Source organism: Haplochromis burtoni, unplaced genomic scaffold (assembly GCF_018398535.1).
Source record: "Haplochromis burtoni strain Fernald_Lab_line unplaced genomic scaffold, NCSU_Asbu1 Contig_19, whole genome shotgun sequence".
NCBI classification, from domain to species: domain Eukaryota; kingdom Metazoa; phylum Chordata; class Actinopteri; order Cichliformes; family Cichlidae; genus Haplochromis; species Haplochromis burtoni.
This window is the reverse complement of record NW_024582380.1, coordinates 3,584,520-3,601,166: the sequence shown is the minus strand read 5'-3', so window position 1 is coordinate 3,601,166 and position 16,647 is coordinate 3,584,520.

Genomic DNA, 16,647 nt, shown 5'->3' with positions numbered 1-16,647 from the left:
GCTCTCCTCTATCTATATCACCCTTTTTTCCCCCTAGCATCAGGTCCTCTACCAGAGAACTAGGAGTTCTAGAGTTCTGCAGTATCTTAACAGGTCCTTGAACTGCACTCTTCCAGACAGAGACCTCTGATGTTGTGTCTGGAATCTGTTGAACCACTGTTCCAGTTTCAGGGTCCTAAAGTTCCTGTTACCACTGAGACCTCTTTGGATTCAACCTATCACGTTTGCTCCCATTGTTCCTTCAGCTCCAGGTACTTCTCTATTTTGTCGTGCTCCTGTTGATGTTGCTGTCCTCTGGGATTGCACATCTATCACAACTGTGGTCTTCTGTTCCTTGTCAGACACCACTGTGTCTGGTTGGTTGGCCAGCAGCTGCTTGTCTGTCTGGAACTGAAGGTCCCACGGGACCTTAGCTCTGTTTTTTCTCAACCACCTTTGGTGGTATCTTTCATCGGGACTTGGGGACTTCTATTTCAAATGCAGCACAGATGTATATATGTATATACATATATGTATTCAGCTTCTCTCTTATTCACAAGGAGTCACCACAGTAGGTAGCTCTTCATGATGCAACACTGAAGACATTTGTGTCTCCTCCCATGGATGAAACCAGCGATCTTTTCCTTGTAAACCACCACTCTATGGAGCCACTAAGTTATAGAAATGTATATTTCACTGCGCTGCTTCCCTCCAGTCTAGGCTATATAGGTCAGTAGCACTGACCTGCACTTGAATAGCCCTTACAGGGACACAGAGAAAGAAAAGAGGACATGAGTAAAACCCCAAACCTCCTGAAATCTACATTTGTGTGATCTCAACTGTCTATTCAATGTGAGGATTTAGGTTATTTTGCCTTGTGGTTTTTTTGTGTGTGTGTTACCACAGCAAAATGTTAGTAACGTGACACCTTCTATAACAGGCCCTATGACAAAAGCAATGTGCTGTCAGTTCAATTATGAACGGAATGCTTTTCAATAAAATATCATCGCTGCTCTGCAAAATGCAATCACAAACTTTACATCTGACCTCAAATGGTGCCTGAGTTGAAAGACAGATGTTTTCTAAACAAGGAAAAGACTAAAAATATGCATATGTGTTTATCGTGATTGCAAAAGCCCACAAAAATTAAAGCATCCATTATATTGTAAAAGTTATGCATTTTTATGTGGTATATACGTCCAGATTCAGTTGAATATGGGGTAGAATGTGAAGACAGTTGGCTTCACATTCTGTTTTCTGTGTAGTATCCCTTTCTGAGTAAATGCTTTACAGTACTGTGATAGTGTGACAACTCAGGCAAGCATAAAGAGAAAAGGAGCCCTTAGGGTCCTCTGAGGACCACTAACATTGAAAAACTGCACATCTCATGTGGTTTTTCCTGGTACTGAAGATATGTTTGTTTTTGTTGTTTTTTTAAAAAAAAAAAGATTTTTGATACATTTTTTTGATACCCCGCCCCCCAACTAAAAATGTTTTATATTTTTAAGGAATTCAGCTTTGGAATAGAAATCATCTTCTGCTACTTTTAAAGCAGCAAAAAAAACAACAACTATTTTTCACACACTAGAAAAATATTCTGTAAATCATTTTTACATAGATTCATGTGCATGAGCCAATTAGAGGGCAAGGAAAAGACACCTTTATTCAAAGCAATCATTAGCGAGAGCGTCTGCCCTTGGTTCACTGTCCATGAGTCTACAAACGTATTTTAAGCGAACGCTCTCTATTGTGAAGTGAAGCTGTTGACCAGTGAGACAAATTAGTCTATTACCACCAGTTTTAGCTCCTCTATAGCTTGTGCTGACGCATAACCTTAATGCTACATCCTCAGAATAGAAACCTAACTCATTTGCATGGCACCAGGCTATGCGAGGACAAAACTGTTCTCCGACTTTTACAAGTGAACACGTCCCAGTTGTGCTTCATATAGAGCTCACAGCTCGGAGATGGCACAGTTATTAAATACTTGCCAATAATCCGCCTGCACAAACATCTGCAGACAAAGTATTGTTTCTGTGACACATTCAGATAATGGAAGAGAGTGAGCCACAAACACAAATCCAAATAAATGAGTGAAAACTGGCTGGGTGCTTGTTTTAAGATTTTTTTTTTTACTTGAAAGAGCATGACTACAGAAGCTCAAAAAAAAGTCCAACACAAAAAAAGTTTAATCATTATTCCAAGTTTTTGCCCAAAGAAAGCAAGTGACTGTATCACACAAATGGCAGCAGTGTGGATAATTAGTAGTTTCGTTTTGATAATGTAACATAGCCAGAAAAATAAAAAATAACAAAAGTTTCTTTAGCATTCATTTTTGACTACTGCTGATGAAAATGAGAGACACTATGCAGGCTCATGGAAAACAGAACAAAGCTAAGACCTAATGCCTCCCTCTGAGCTTTTGAAAATATTGACTTCAGCACCTTTTAGTTTTACCGTGACAAGCAGGATTAACAGCAAAAAAAAAGTCCCTGCCCCAGCCCTCAGAATAAGGATGGTCTCATTATCCGACATCCCAAATTCATTTTAAACACGCCGCAGTCAAAAACTATGCATACCACAGCTTTAACTAAGTGAACCTAGCATTTCACTAATCAGTAGTTGCATCCACGGATGTATGAAAAGGAGTAATCACATCAGACATAAAAATAAATGTATTGAAATAAAAAAATTACAACTGTCCTGTGTCATTTGCTTCCTCATTTATATCTTTCATTCATGCTTAACTTGTAGCTCTGCTACTTCTGACAGCACCCGGAAGGCAACATAATGCTCATTTGTTAGCTTGGATTGGCAAAACACAGTAAGTGTGTAACAATTTCAGTTCAGAGCACAGAGAAATACAGGTTTACGAGGTGAAAGTGGCTCAGGGAATATGATGTGCTCACAAGGTGTGGTGAACTTGAGGGATCTTAGTCCACCAGGAGCGCTCTCTCACTCCTCCAGATGGCCTGTCCTCCCCTTCCTCTCTGTGGAACAACCCCTCTCGATGGCTTGTGCTGAAGGGATGCAACAATTAGCCTCTGCCCAAAGCTTCAGCTGCTAACGTTGCATTCCCCGATTGATGCAATGTAGATGTAGTTTCTTTAAATTAGATTCATCCATCAGAAACCAGTCCCAGGTAAAAAAAAAAAAAAAATTAACATGTTTCAAATTTTTCATATTGACAAGTAGGATGAGATATAAGTCTAAACTGTAACCAGGTTTATTTTACTCCTTTTTAAGATTTACTTTGCCAAAAACCCATTACATGTTTTAGACCTTTAGCAGATGCTGAATACATTTCAGGTTTTTCTTTTAGCAATTTCAGTATCTGCACTATAAATCATTTATGTGTGTTTGGTAGTCATCCTCTCATTTCTTTCCTGATGCATTACTGTCATCTGTACATTAGTGGAGTTGTGCAAAATCTCTGGCAACTGTGTACATCACAGACATGCTTTACATGCACACTCTGTGGCTGAAAACTGAGTCTGTCTTATGAGCATGTACTGTTCCCTGTGTGTTTGCAGGAGGTCGTTAGAGCTGTGCACTGCCCAAAAAGATGTCAGAAAAGTGTTACACTTGCAATAACACAGCCCAGCTGTTGTTCTTGGCATCCTCTCAGAAGTGGGATGCTAAACACATTATTTAAAAAAAAATAAGATCATTAAAAAGACAGTGCATCCTCCACCAAAGCCAATGCCTCATCTCTCAAGTTTACAGAAAGCGTTCCAAATTCTCATCAAATAGTTCTCTTGTATCCAGTTCTGAAACCTGCTACAGGACCAGTATAGTTAAGAAAAGCTGTAATAACAGGAAGGCCAAACTTTGGCCAAGCAGTGGTCACACACAATATACTGAACATCTGCTGTACAGTTATTGTTTTCTTTGAGAAATGTGCATGCAGCCGTTTGTCTGTCTTTGCCCAGTACTTGAACTGGTAACATCAAGGCCTTTTTTTATCATGAAGTGCTTAAATTATTTTATCCACAGTGTCTGCCGGACTAAGATTTTTCTTTCTATTCACAGTGAAGAATATCAAGGGCACAGTAAAAGGCTGTGGTATTGATCTATGAGTAAGCAGAGACAACATTAAATGAATCTAGCGAGGCAGTAATCTGTGTGACAATGACTATGTCCTGAGCAGCAGAGGTGATTTGTATTCCAGTGTTACAAATTTTATGCCCATAGAAGGTTTACAGGTCTTCAGATTTCTCAGAGCTCAGGTGGATGCTGGCACTAGAAGGCGTGTAGTTCAACAACAAATGAAGCTTTTGCTTTAGTGAATTAAAAGAAAGTTCACTTTTGAATTATGAGGTCTCATCACTGATTCTTTTGAGTTTGGCATAAGCATACGTGTACCTGCTATTCTGTGCCACAAGGAAAAAATATCACGTGGAATTACTGTAACCAACCCCGCAGCCATCCATCCACTGCATCCTGTTTTCAAGTTGCAACCCAAGTCTTAATATTATAGCTAGTGAGTAAAGTTGGAGTTCACAAAGAAACTGAAGCCAACTGAATCAGCAACGTGGGAAGCCTTCGTGCAGGTTCTCCAGATTTTTTTTGGCAATCTGAGTGTAGGGAGTTATGCTGAGGTTGCGAATAAAATGCTGAAAGCACATCAGATAACGAGTGCCAGAATGCCACTGAAGATGCACTTCTTACATTCCCATCTGGACTGTTTTCCACCAAATCTGGGCGATGTCAGCGACAAACATGGGGCAAGATTTCATCAAGATGGAAAACTGATATCACAGAAAATTGAATCAGAGAATGATGGGTGACCGCTGGTTCACATTTTCAAGCACACTGACATGGTTTTATTTTGAGTTCAATCAACAGAAATATGCTTTACCGTGTGTCTGGCAATGTCTTGTTGTTGTTGTTTTTTTTTTAATTAATTTAACTTCTCAGAATTAACACATTGAAATAATTTTGGTGACAAATAGTTCAAAATCCTGAAACTATGTTAATACGTTTTAGTGAAATTCAAAAACATGAATGACGTTTATCTCAAAAACCTAGTGTGCAAGCACAAATCGGATTAAATGTAAAATTAGTGTAATAAGCAGAAGCAATATATATATATATATATGGGGTTTTTTTTGTAAACTTGGAATATCGTTTTGATGTACTAAAAGCTTGTTGTACTGTCCCCATGTGGCCCCCTCAAAAAAACTGGTTTAAGTGTGAAGTGCCTAGAAGTGCAGTAAAAATATTTTGGCAACGGTCTTACTTTAAAACATTGCCTTTCATTTTAGCATTACTGGGGTGCATGTTTCCCTCGGGTTCAGTCTGTGTGTGATCATTAAAAGTTTCTTCACACATTTGGGACGAATTTTAAGGATTGACTCTGCATATCTTTTAATCCCTACATCCAAATAAAAACAGATCCGCTAAGCAGTCCTTGTTTTATTTAAGGTCAAATTTATATGAATAGTTAATAACAAATGTTGCTGCAGGCACCCGCTGTTTTGTTTTATTATACAGGGGAATAACGATATTTTGCCCTTGAACAGTACTCTCGGAGCCTCTTGTTGAAGGAAATGTTTCATTCCTTGAACATACTTATTCCTGATCAGCCTGACAGTGATACTGTCCTTGCATGCACCAGGCAGAAGGCAAGCAAACAGTCTGGAGCGTCTGGCAGTGACACAGCAGGGCTTAGCAATGAGCCATGATGCTATTCAAAGAAAATCCTTCCCATTTCTTCTTTGTGATTCTGTCTGTTTAGAGTGCCTCTCTGCATGGTCACGTAAGAGCACAAAATGTCTCCCTTAATTGTATTAGAAGTCCTGGCTAAATAAAACACGCAAGACTTATGTTTTTGTTTGTTCTGCCACATGACTAAGAAAGTGTATGAAAAGAAAAATTTTGACCACTTAGGCCGAACATGCTGCGGCAAGCCAATGGAAAGGCTCAGTCAATTCCTTTTAAAGAACCATAAGGATATTATTAGCATCACCAGAGAGCCGGGTTCATTCCAAAAGTTCAGATAAATTTTAAGAAAGTATTACAAACGGAAATGATCTGCATAGACATCAGAATCGAACTGCCAAATACCTCTATCTAAACTCTGTACATCAGTAAAACATGTTGGTTTCTTTCTAAAGGTCTCTCCTTATTGAACACAAGTCATTTGTGGATTGCAGTACAAACAATGACACATCAAAGTAACAAATTTATTATTCTTCAAAAATGAGGTTTGAGCTTTCCTTCCACTTTCTGTAGTCGTTGCTGTCATTGTCCTGGGTTTGGACTCAGGTTTTTGAGTATTGGACTTTGAATGTTGCTAGCTTCATATGATTAGTTTAGTTATTCGTTTATTATTTTGAATTCCATGTCCTTTGAATCTTTTTAGTTCCGGTCTCTACATGTATTAGATTTTAATTGTTCCTCAGGGTTTGATTTCCTTTTCTTCATTAGTCTTCACGGTTTCTCAGTTGCAGGTGTTTATTCTTTAAGTATTTTCTTGTATTCTGTGCTCTCAGCTGCAGTTAGGTTCTCCATATTAAACATTTCAGTCATTCATTCCCTTTTTTTTAAATGTTGGAATTAAATTTTACATCGTGGCTCATGTGATGACTCACATGATTAATACCGTGCCACCTCCAAGGGGACAGCCCCGCTATAGTGGCTAAATTCCTGTGACTCTCCACTAGCTGAAGACGTCTCTTGGATGAGAGTCAAAGCATTTTCATAAACTTGGAGAAGTCCAGTAGTTTTCTTTTTAAACAGTCAAGGCTACCGTGTGCTGGGAACCTATGCAGGCATATTGTTGTAGTCATTTGTTTCTTGTGTTTGGATTTAGTTTTGCTTCGTTTTGTCATTACCTTGATTAGTTTCAGCTCATCTGTTTTTATAGTCCTGGTCTCCCGTTAGTCTTTGTCAGTGCATCTGTTTAGCCTCTTATGTTTCACAATATTTGTATCATAACAAGGTCAGTTTTATGTTTAGCTGATTTGTCTTTGAGTTGTGGATTTGGATCCTGGTTTGTGCTGAACCTTAGCAATTACTCTTCACTGTGTTACATAAAATTGATTCATTGTATTTAGATGATCAAATCAAAATGATAGAGCAACTGAACTTTTAAAGCAAAAAAGAAAAAGAAAAATAAGACTAAAAAGGCCTCTGCACAAGCACTGTTGTGTAAAAGGCCTTAAACAGAAGTTAGGAGGTATTCAGTTCTTATTCCTTGGAGAAATGCTCAGTGATGCATTTGGACAGCGGTCTACTTTCCTGGATTACAGACTACAAGGGCAGGCCACACTTTGTTTGTGTAGTGAGCAGTGTGTCGGACAGGGACCAGAGTAGTACAGGGCTGCCTCGGGGGACTTTACAGTTACCTACAACACCAGTCAAAAGTGTGCAGACTTTGACATTGCCTGCTTTATACTCCAGGGTGAGACAGCGAGAAATGCAAAATTCATGCTGCACCCACTCTCTTTGGCAAGTATATACCACACTACGACCCACATATCTAAAGTGTTAGCTGAAAAGCCCATAGGGCTTTTTTTTTCTTTAAGCAAAGAGAAGGAAAAATAAATACTTGTTTATGTTTTTGTTGCTTAATTGAGCTTCATTCTTCCATTTTCTGTCCCTTTAATGGCAGCAACCCTGTATGGAAAAGAAAAGGAAATGTGCCTCTTTTTATATGTACAGCACACACTATAATTTATTTATGAAAAAAATGATCAATTTGAAGGATAATTCAAGTGATTCTGATGTTGTATCACAAAAGTGAGAAGGACCTTTTTCCCTCAAGTAAATCATAATATAAGACTTATATCTAAAACATGAGTAATATCTTTTTATATTAACACCATATAGTTACAAACCTCTGCTACTAGACTTTATTAATATCCAACCAAGAGTGTTGAAAGTGTTGAAAAGACACTTTTCAAAGTTTTCGCTGAGCCTTTTTTCAGACAGGAATGTTATCGCTTTGGGGGGTTATTACATTGAATTTCACAATATTTCTATTTAAACTGCAAATAAAGAAAAGGTATAATTCGCCTGTGGTCATGGCATGAAAAAGCTGGCTCCCAGCCTCAACTTGGTAATTGTACTGTTACTGTTAACTGCTCTCTTTCTGCACTCAACTCAGGATTATGTTTGCAGATCAAACGATGCATTACTTATTTCAAACAGGTGGTATATCAGAGTCTGCTGGCATGCCTTGCTGGAGGTGAGATGAGTTCCAGCTGTTTCTTGCTGACAGTAATGTCAAGCAAGCAGGTGGTGACACCTGTCAACCATTCAGGGGTGAAGAAAGAGCTACAGGCTGCCAGTCTGCATATAGCTGGTCTTACAAAAAGAGGCAAGAGAGCAGGAATCAGCTGAAGTTTACTGTTGATGAATTTGTTACACAGTAAACAAACACCTAGATGAAATGGTCATATCAGAGCAGAGCATATGAACTAATCTTCACACTTTGCACCATTTTGAGACTAGAGAGACGTTATGTAGTAAAGGAGCAGAATCTTCAGCATCTGCCTTGATCCCTTAATGGTGTAAAATTGAGTGTTTTGGCACTTATCAATATGACCAGTTATTAGACAGCACCAGGTTATGTGCCCGGGCCGCTCAGTCTGCATGAACTGTGCTTTGATCTCTGCAGAATCTGCTGGCAGAGTGTATGTATCAACACAAATAACATGATACAAGAAAATCTATAAAAGTCTGTTTGATGAGGGTTGGGAGTTATTTTGAGACTACCCCCAAGCAAACCAACAGTAGGAGTTGCTTGAGCAAATGTCCGAAAAACATGTTTTTTATAGGTTTTATCCTTTTTCTTTCTTTTATTGACCTGAACTAATTAATTTTTTACCCTCCAAAACGATCACTCAATAAGTTCATTCTGAATAACTAGTTTTATCCCTAATCATAACACAATCTTAATCCGGATATTTGTCATCCTACTAAGTGAGGCATCAGATCAGAAGACACTTTAGTCACTCTGAAGGACAGAAGATTATTTTTTAAATGTTTGGCCAAACACAAATGTAGTTGAGCTATAATACTGAGTGTCTGGAGAATAGAAACACAGAGAGCTGTTACAGCCTGAAACTACCACCCACAACTCCCCCACTGTACCGGTGCTGTTAAAATCAGGTAGAAGATGATGGAGACACTAATATATTACACTTCAACCACGCGCTTTTGCAAGTAAACAAAGTTTATTGCCAGTTGATAACCAAACAAACAATCACCCAATTTCCCTATCCAATGATGTTCTTCCAATAAATAAATAAATACAAGGGAAAAATTTTCATTAAAATTTTTTTACACGTCCGAGTAGATAGAAGTGACCGATCAAAAACCCTCTATCACTGCAGCAGGATTATTCCAATATCCTTTCTGACTGTGCTCCCTTAACAAAATGATTCAATTTGCAGTATGAGATAAAAATCAATCAGTTACAGTAGATACAGAGATCTACTGTGTTGTCACACACTGAAATAGTGGAGCAGAGGCAGATAATAAAGTAAAAAAAATAAAATAACATTTAATAAAATTAAGTAAGTAAACAAAGTGGAAATGTATTTCCAGAACACTCATCTTCTTAAAACTACACACTGATTCCAACAGTGTATCACAAAATGGATGTTCTCATTTAGACATCGACTCTTGCAGTTGTCAGAACTGAGTAATTAGGGAGAGTATTACTTGTGTTTGGGCTGGCGCTGGGTGTAATGCTGACACATTCCTCACAGGTAGATATGTGGGCTTGGTGAGTAATCCACAGTTTCGAGTGTTAATGTAGTCATGGAAAAGGCAAAAAAAAAGTGTACAGTCTGTACTGCTCTGCTGCAGGTGCGTAGGTTTGATGCTGACTGAATTTTTAGGTTTTCTTGACACAGTCCAAGCTTGAAAGAGGATACAGGAATACTTTCACTTTCTTTTGTCTGTTGCAGATGCTTTGATCTTCTGTTTTTTCTTCCTCTGAGAATGGCTGACTGATCAAAACAGGCGTCTTGTGCTAGAAAAGACACCTTTGACAAAGGGCTTTATGGATGAAAAAGACATAACACATGATCTCATCAAATGTCAAATCTAATTGGTGAATTTAAAGAGACTAGCTAAGTGTTAACCACAACAGTTTTTTTTATACTGCACGACATCACACGACATCAAACCTGACACAAGTGTAATATTTATGGCAAAAGTAAAGGTAAAACGTGGGCAAATATAAATATAACTTTTTAAAAAATAATTTCACTTTTGCCATTTATTCGTTCAGTTATCAAAGTGTAAGGATTTCTTCATTTACTCTGAGTAAGATCATTGTAACCACAAAAAACACTCAGCAGTCATTTGATTGCAATGGTACACCTGTTAAACTAGGGTTCAAACTGAGCATCAGATTGGTAAAGAACATGAAATTTTGGACCATTCTTCCTTGTATCAACGTTTTAGGTTGCTGGATTGATGTCAGGGATATTTTCTTGGTACACTTTGAACCTCTTAGTATCGAATGAGCAACGTTTAAGTGCCACAATCTACCCGAGTATTGTTGCTGATCATGTCCTTCCCTTTATGACTGCATTTCACCCATTTTCTGATGGCTGCTTCCAGCAGGATAACCTGCCATGTCACAAAGCACAACTCATCTCAAACTGGTCCCTTGAACATAACAGTGAATGCACTGTACTTAAATAACCACCACAGTCACCAGATCTCAATCCAGCAGAGCACCTTTGTAGGAACGGGACAGTCACATCAGTGATGTGCAGACGACAGAACTGCACAACTGTCCAATGCTATAATGACAACGTGGATCAAAGTCTCTGAAGAATGTTTCCAGCATCTAGTTGAATTTATGCTAAGAAGAATGAAGGCTGCTCTGGAGATGGAAGGTAGCTTAACCTGGCACTGTGCTAGTAAATGATGTGGCCGATGGGTATTTTAAAATGTTTTTGAGACTATACCTTTACTATTTTAATTGCAAAAGTAAGACAAAAAAAATATTGAGCGAAATATTAGCAAGCTGCCATGCCAACATGAGTTTAGAAGTACCTTTCCTTTCAAAGCCTTGTGATATGAACCTGAAATGTTCCAGCATTTCATATCCTTAGACTTTATGAAGAAATTTATGAAATGCTGCTCCTCGGGCTTACTGTCTTAAATTTCAAACCTCAGCTGGCAAAGAGAGGAGTGAATGAATGTTTTTGATAGATCCCCTCAATAAAAATGGGGCACTCGCTTAGCTTCCAGATCGAGTTAGTCCTGGACATGTGAATTGTCAGGTTTTTTGTCACAGTCTTGGCTCCATTCTTTATCACACTCGCACGCTGCGTCTGGTCTATCTTTTTTTTATTGCACAGGAGGTGGGACTGAATGAGGGCGAGAGGTTTAAAGGTCAGGTGCTGGCTGCAGAAGTGTGAAACATGAGGATTCATGCACTACTGAGGTAATAATTGCTAAGATGGTGAGCTACCCTGCAGCATGTGTGTGGATATTATCACATACAGTAGGACTACAGCTCATACCTTTTGCTTTCCCTGCATGTTATCCATCTTTTATCTCCACTGCACTTCCGAAAAACACACTAAAGATTTGCTCGAACTTTCCATTCACTCTCACTGCACAATCACATTGAAGTGTTCATCATACTGCCTGTCAATAAATGCAAGAGGTCTGACTGATTAGATTATGCAAAGAGCTTCTTTCAGCACCACATAGCTAGAACTTGTAGTTCTCTGTGTAATTGATCAAGGCGCTCTCAAATTTCCCTTGAAATGTTCTTGAATTCATTTGAACTGTTAGTCTTCAATAGAGGAGCTGATGTGATTAAAGTGTTATTAACAAGCTGTGACAAAATATTCAGTTCATGCAATCTCTTGGGCAGCATGTTCACACCAAGTTACAAAGGTAACACACACACACACAAACACACGGACACACACAAGAGTGTCAAAGTTGTATAGTTTATGGACCCAACAATTTATCTCAAGATGACCTTCGGCATGTCAGCAAAAAAAAAAAAGGAGCTTGACTCAATTCACAGGCGTTAGGTTAAGGAATGGCCTTTGATAGAGAACAGCTTTCACCTCAGTGATGAAACACATAAACACTGACACTGTTTTGATGAACCATCTGTTGTTCTTTTAATACATTTACACTTCACCCTGCTCGTTTTTTGATCATGTAAATTGAGCTGTGTGTGATGGAGGTAACTCAGTGTTGTTTTTCTTCGTTTACCTGTTTAGAGTGTGCTTTCGTTTTTATTTACATGTTCAAAAATAACTTTCTTTCTCTTTAGATTAAAAAACAGGGTAGATAAAGTAAGTGCAGGAAAATGCCAAATTGTGATTCAAATGATAACCTATTACTGTTTATGCGCTATCAGAAAACAAAATTAAGATTAAAATGCTGATTATGTTGCATTTTTACAAAGAATTGTGTTTAAATTCATTAAGTGGAGAAATCTTCCAACTAAGCAATATCTGATGGTTGTCATTAAAATCAGTTAATAAGTTATTGAGGCTTCGAATACATGTGACCACTAACCAGTCAAGGCATTAACTTGTCTGACATTTTGGATATGTGACAATGTAAGGTCAAATGATGAAAGCCCCTGTCACGCAGAACTAGAGACTGGTCTGCAATCATCTGACAACCACTGGTTTTAAGGAAATAAGTATCCCCCAACTGGTTTTGAGTAGCTGCTAGGAAGATGAATGCCAAAGCTTCAGTCAGACAGACCCACAGACCTGTCATTAAAAAGTGTGTTCCTTCAAAGTAAAAGCTGCACCTTCAGAAACACTTTGCAACCTTTTCCATTTATAGTTTGCGGCCCACTTTTTCAAGTTTTACTACCACTCAGCTGTTAGTTCGCAAGTATTTGCAGACAAAAATGAAAAACTCCAGGAGGCCACGGCAATCTGCTAGCAACCAACGCAATCACTAGGAGGTTTTTGGCGCAGCACTTTTCTTTACACTGTTTTCGCTCAGATACAGGCAGAAACTATGCCATTGCGACTCATGTTTGGGCATACATACATTTCAATAAGGAAAGATCATTAGAAGGAACTGAACATGATTTATTGATGTACAGAATTCAATTTCAAGTATCTGACGTTAGACTCGGATGGTCCAGCACAACGGGATGGGATCCCACTAATCATAGGGATTAGAGCGCCCCCCCCCCAGTCTAGATGTCGGTGGTGGAGATGAAGATGGAGGCTTGAATGGAGCCTGAGATATAAGAGGTGGTGATGGGAAGGAAGTGGGTTGCATGAAGGCGACTCCAAGGAAGGATGAAAGATGCGACATGAGAGTTAAAGTACTCAGACTAGTGATGTCACAATGAGCTTGACAGCGTGGGAAAGTGGAAGTGATGCAAAGCTAGATTAACCCGCAACACCTGGTAAGCAGACAGATGTGTGACTATAGATTTTCCTTACTGAACTTATGCATGAGCTTCATTTCTCCAGCAACCGGTGGCTGTATCACATCCAGTATTGCGGACAATTGAGCAATGTTCAGACGATGTCTCGTGAAAAACCTCAAAACACTTAAGTATTGCGGAAAGACATGTAGTAGAGGGTTCATTTTAAATGAGTGACCAAGCCCACATCAAGGGAAGGGTGGCGCTCTGACACAAACACACTTGAGTTTCTTAACTGTCACTCGCTGTTTAGTTAACTTTAAGATGTGAAACTACTCGTCAGGGTTAGGAAAAGATAATTATCGGGGTTATAATAAAAATTTCTGCAACATTTATTATATTAGATAATTCCAGTTTCCAGGGGATTGAGTTCAGTTGTATCTGCATGTAATGATGCCAGAGAACATTTTAGTAACAGCTATACCAAAAAAAACTTGAAGGGGGATTTTTATTGCTAGCAGATTTTTACGAGTAGTAAATACACAGAACAATGTGACTGTGTTTTTGAATTGTTTCCCTGTGTAAAGCACTTCATATCTTTATTCCTCTACTAATATAATAGCACAGTATTTTATTGTTAATACTATTATTGTTTGTTTTGTTGTTGCTGTTGTTTTTGCTCTTTATGCTTAGTAGCCAGAGAGAGACAGGTTGTGACACAGATTTTTGAAATATGCTAGTTTACACTCTTGCTGGATCACAACAGAGAAACAAACAAAAGTCATTTTTCTGTTGGCAGGAGCAGTGTGTTTGGATCCTTGCCACTGCCCAGTGATTAATTAATATCCTAATGCTCAAACGTAACCCTGCCCACTTTTTAAAAACAAAACAAAAGGAAATTAAGTTGAACAAGCCTCATCAGTTATTGTTAACTTTGCACTGTTCTCTCAGATGACACAGTTTGATGAGAGATTAGCTAATCGCACATGATGCAATACACTGAAAACCTCGCTAAGCTTACCATAGGAAAAGGTTTGTATGTTTTAATGAAGAGTTGCGTTTATGCCAGCTTGAATTTCCGTCAATTTCTCAAACCACTCCTGCAGTTTAATCCACTACTTGTCTTTATGACCTACCCATCAATAAATAGCTTAAATGAGGGTTGACATGTTTCTGCTGATGGTTTTTAAGAATGCGAGCAACATGTCTACACCTCTAAGGATGCAAATCTTGGTCAGTCGACCGCCTAAAATCAGACTGAAAAATTTCAACAACCATTCAAAGAACTCCTATGAATTTAGGGAGGAACACAATGGGGGAGATCAATGTGTTGTAATGCAACTGAATACCAGCTGACTATGGCTTCTGTTTTTCTGCTTCTGTTTTTTTTGTTTTTTTAAATAGGAAAGCGCTGACTTTTTTATAGTTACGTTCAAATCCCCAAAAGTTGCGCACTTGATATTTAATGATACCTTTTAGTGTGAGTACTGCTTTAAATTGCAGTTAATTAGTCCTCTGGAGATTTCATCCTGTACAAATGAACCTTTTCCAACTGTCAAAGGCACTAGAAAGGCTGCTTAATTTCAAGGTGTAGTGGCTTGGTAAAGGGCAGGAGTAAAAAGTCTTTCTTACACTGTTCCCGACATGTGTGCATCACTCCAGTTAAGCGTAGAGGAGTTAAAAGCGAAGATATTTTTTCCTGTGAGTCCACAGTGCTAACAACCAGGCTTGGTGCCACCGGAGCAGGCAAAGTTTGAACTAGAGGTGGTTTGTGAGGAAAGTCGGGTCACAAAAATCAATAGGTTTCTCCCTGTTGGAAGCATGAATGTGCACAGTGCATTTCATGCCAAAACAGCCATTAGTTTCTGAAAGATTCTCAGGTCACACAAGGAAGTGGTCAGAAGAGGGCAACCACAACGCAACACATAACACGGCAGTTTGTGCGGTAACAGTGCATCTTTCAGTGTAGTGCTTACTAATATTTCAAAGTATTTCATTATCCTTTCAGCCTATATAAGGACTTTAGCGTATTTCTGTTTCACCACTGCAGCTTTTTCTCAATGTGAATATGTCAGCTTTGTGGAGTTAAGCTCAAAAGGTACCACTCAACCTGAAGGTTAAGCCTTTTGCTTAGTGATGTATATTCTCTCTTTAATGCAGTTGGAAGAATGGACTTTTGGTTTAGGTTCCTGGCCACTTGAGTGAGGATAAAAGTGGCTTAGAGTCAGTGATCAGTAGTGGGCAGATTGACTCTGGGGTCGTTATCTCAAGAAGGCCAGAGCAGAACAGAGAAGTGAGATATTTCAGCCTGCCTGCAGCCATGGCTTCACACGAGGTAAAAGATGAGATTTTACATTTTTCACAAACTGAGGTTGCACCTCTGATCTCTTTCATGATCTGGGGCTCTGACATCTGGCTAAAGCATCAACATGTGATGCTTTGCACGCTATTTAGCATGTGGAACATGGGACGATTTTACCCGTTAAACATTTAGACAAATATAAAATAGTAACATAAGCCTGGATAGTTGATGCATGTATATTTTCTTTAATGTAGGAATGTCATGAATCTCAGAGCTGTAGCTGACGGGGATCTGTCTACTTTAGGGCAACGTTTACTGTCTCTCGAGGGCTGCTTGTGTGATGCTTTAGATGGAAACAGATTCAGTGGATGCCAGCATCCCAGGGGCATCAGTTAATCTAATATCAGCAGAACAAGATATTTGCTGGTGTCCTTGTTACACAATACCAAGGTTCAAAAGTGAAGCTTCTTTCATTTTCAGGTGAGAAATGTGTCCCTTCAGCCTTCAACGATATCTGCTACCCTGTCTGATTTGATTGTGAGTGACTGATTTTTGGTTCATTTGGTTTCTCTCTCCTTTGGATTGTTGGATATTGTAACTGCACATGGATCAGCATCAGAAGAGTGCAGTGAAAGATGTGAGATCTATCAAAGGCTAAAGAAAACTGCAGAGTCAGGTAAAAGTTCATTCTGAATTTCTCTATTTGCGCCTGTGAAAATCCCAGAGGATGTTGGAATCAAAGAGAAAACAAAAAAAGAAACAGAAGAAAGAAACTATCAGTGCAAGGATTATTGTACTTTATGTTTACCAATGGCACTCACACACAGGTCAGGATGGGCTCTTTGGGAGATGAGAGCTGCTAGAAGAATAAAAGACTCTGCAAACCCGTGTGTGACTAATGTATGACCCGCATATGCCCACCATAGTGTGATCTGATAATCCAACAGTGGGCTTTAGCAGCAATGATAAGGATAAGACGTTCACAAGAGTCTGCGCACAGCAGGCACATGGGTCTAAAGTCACACAG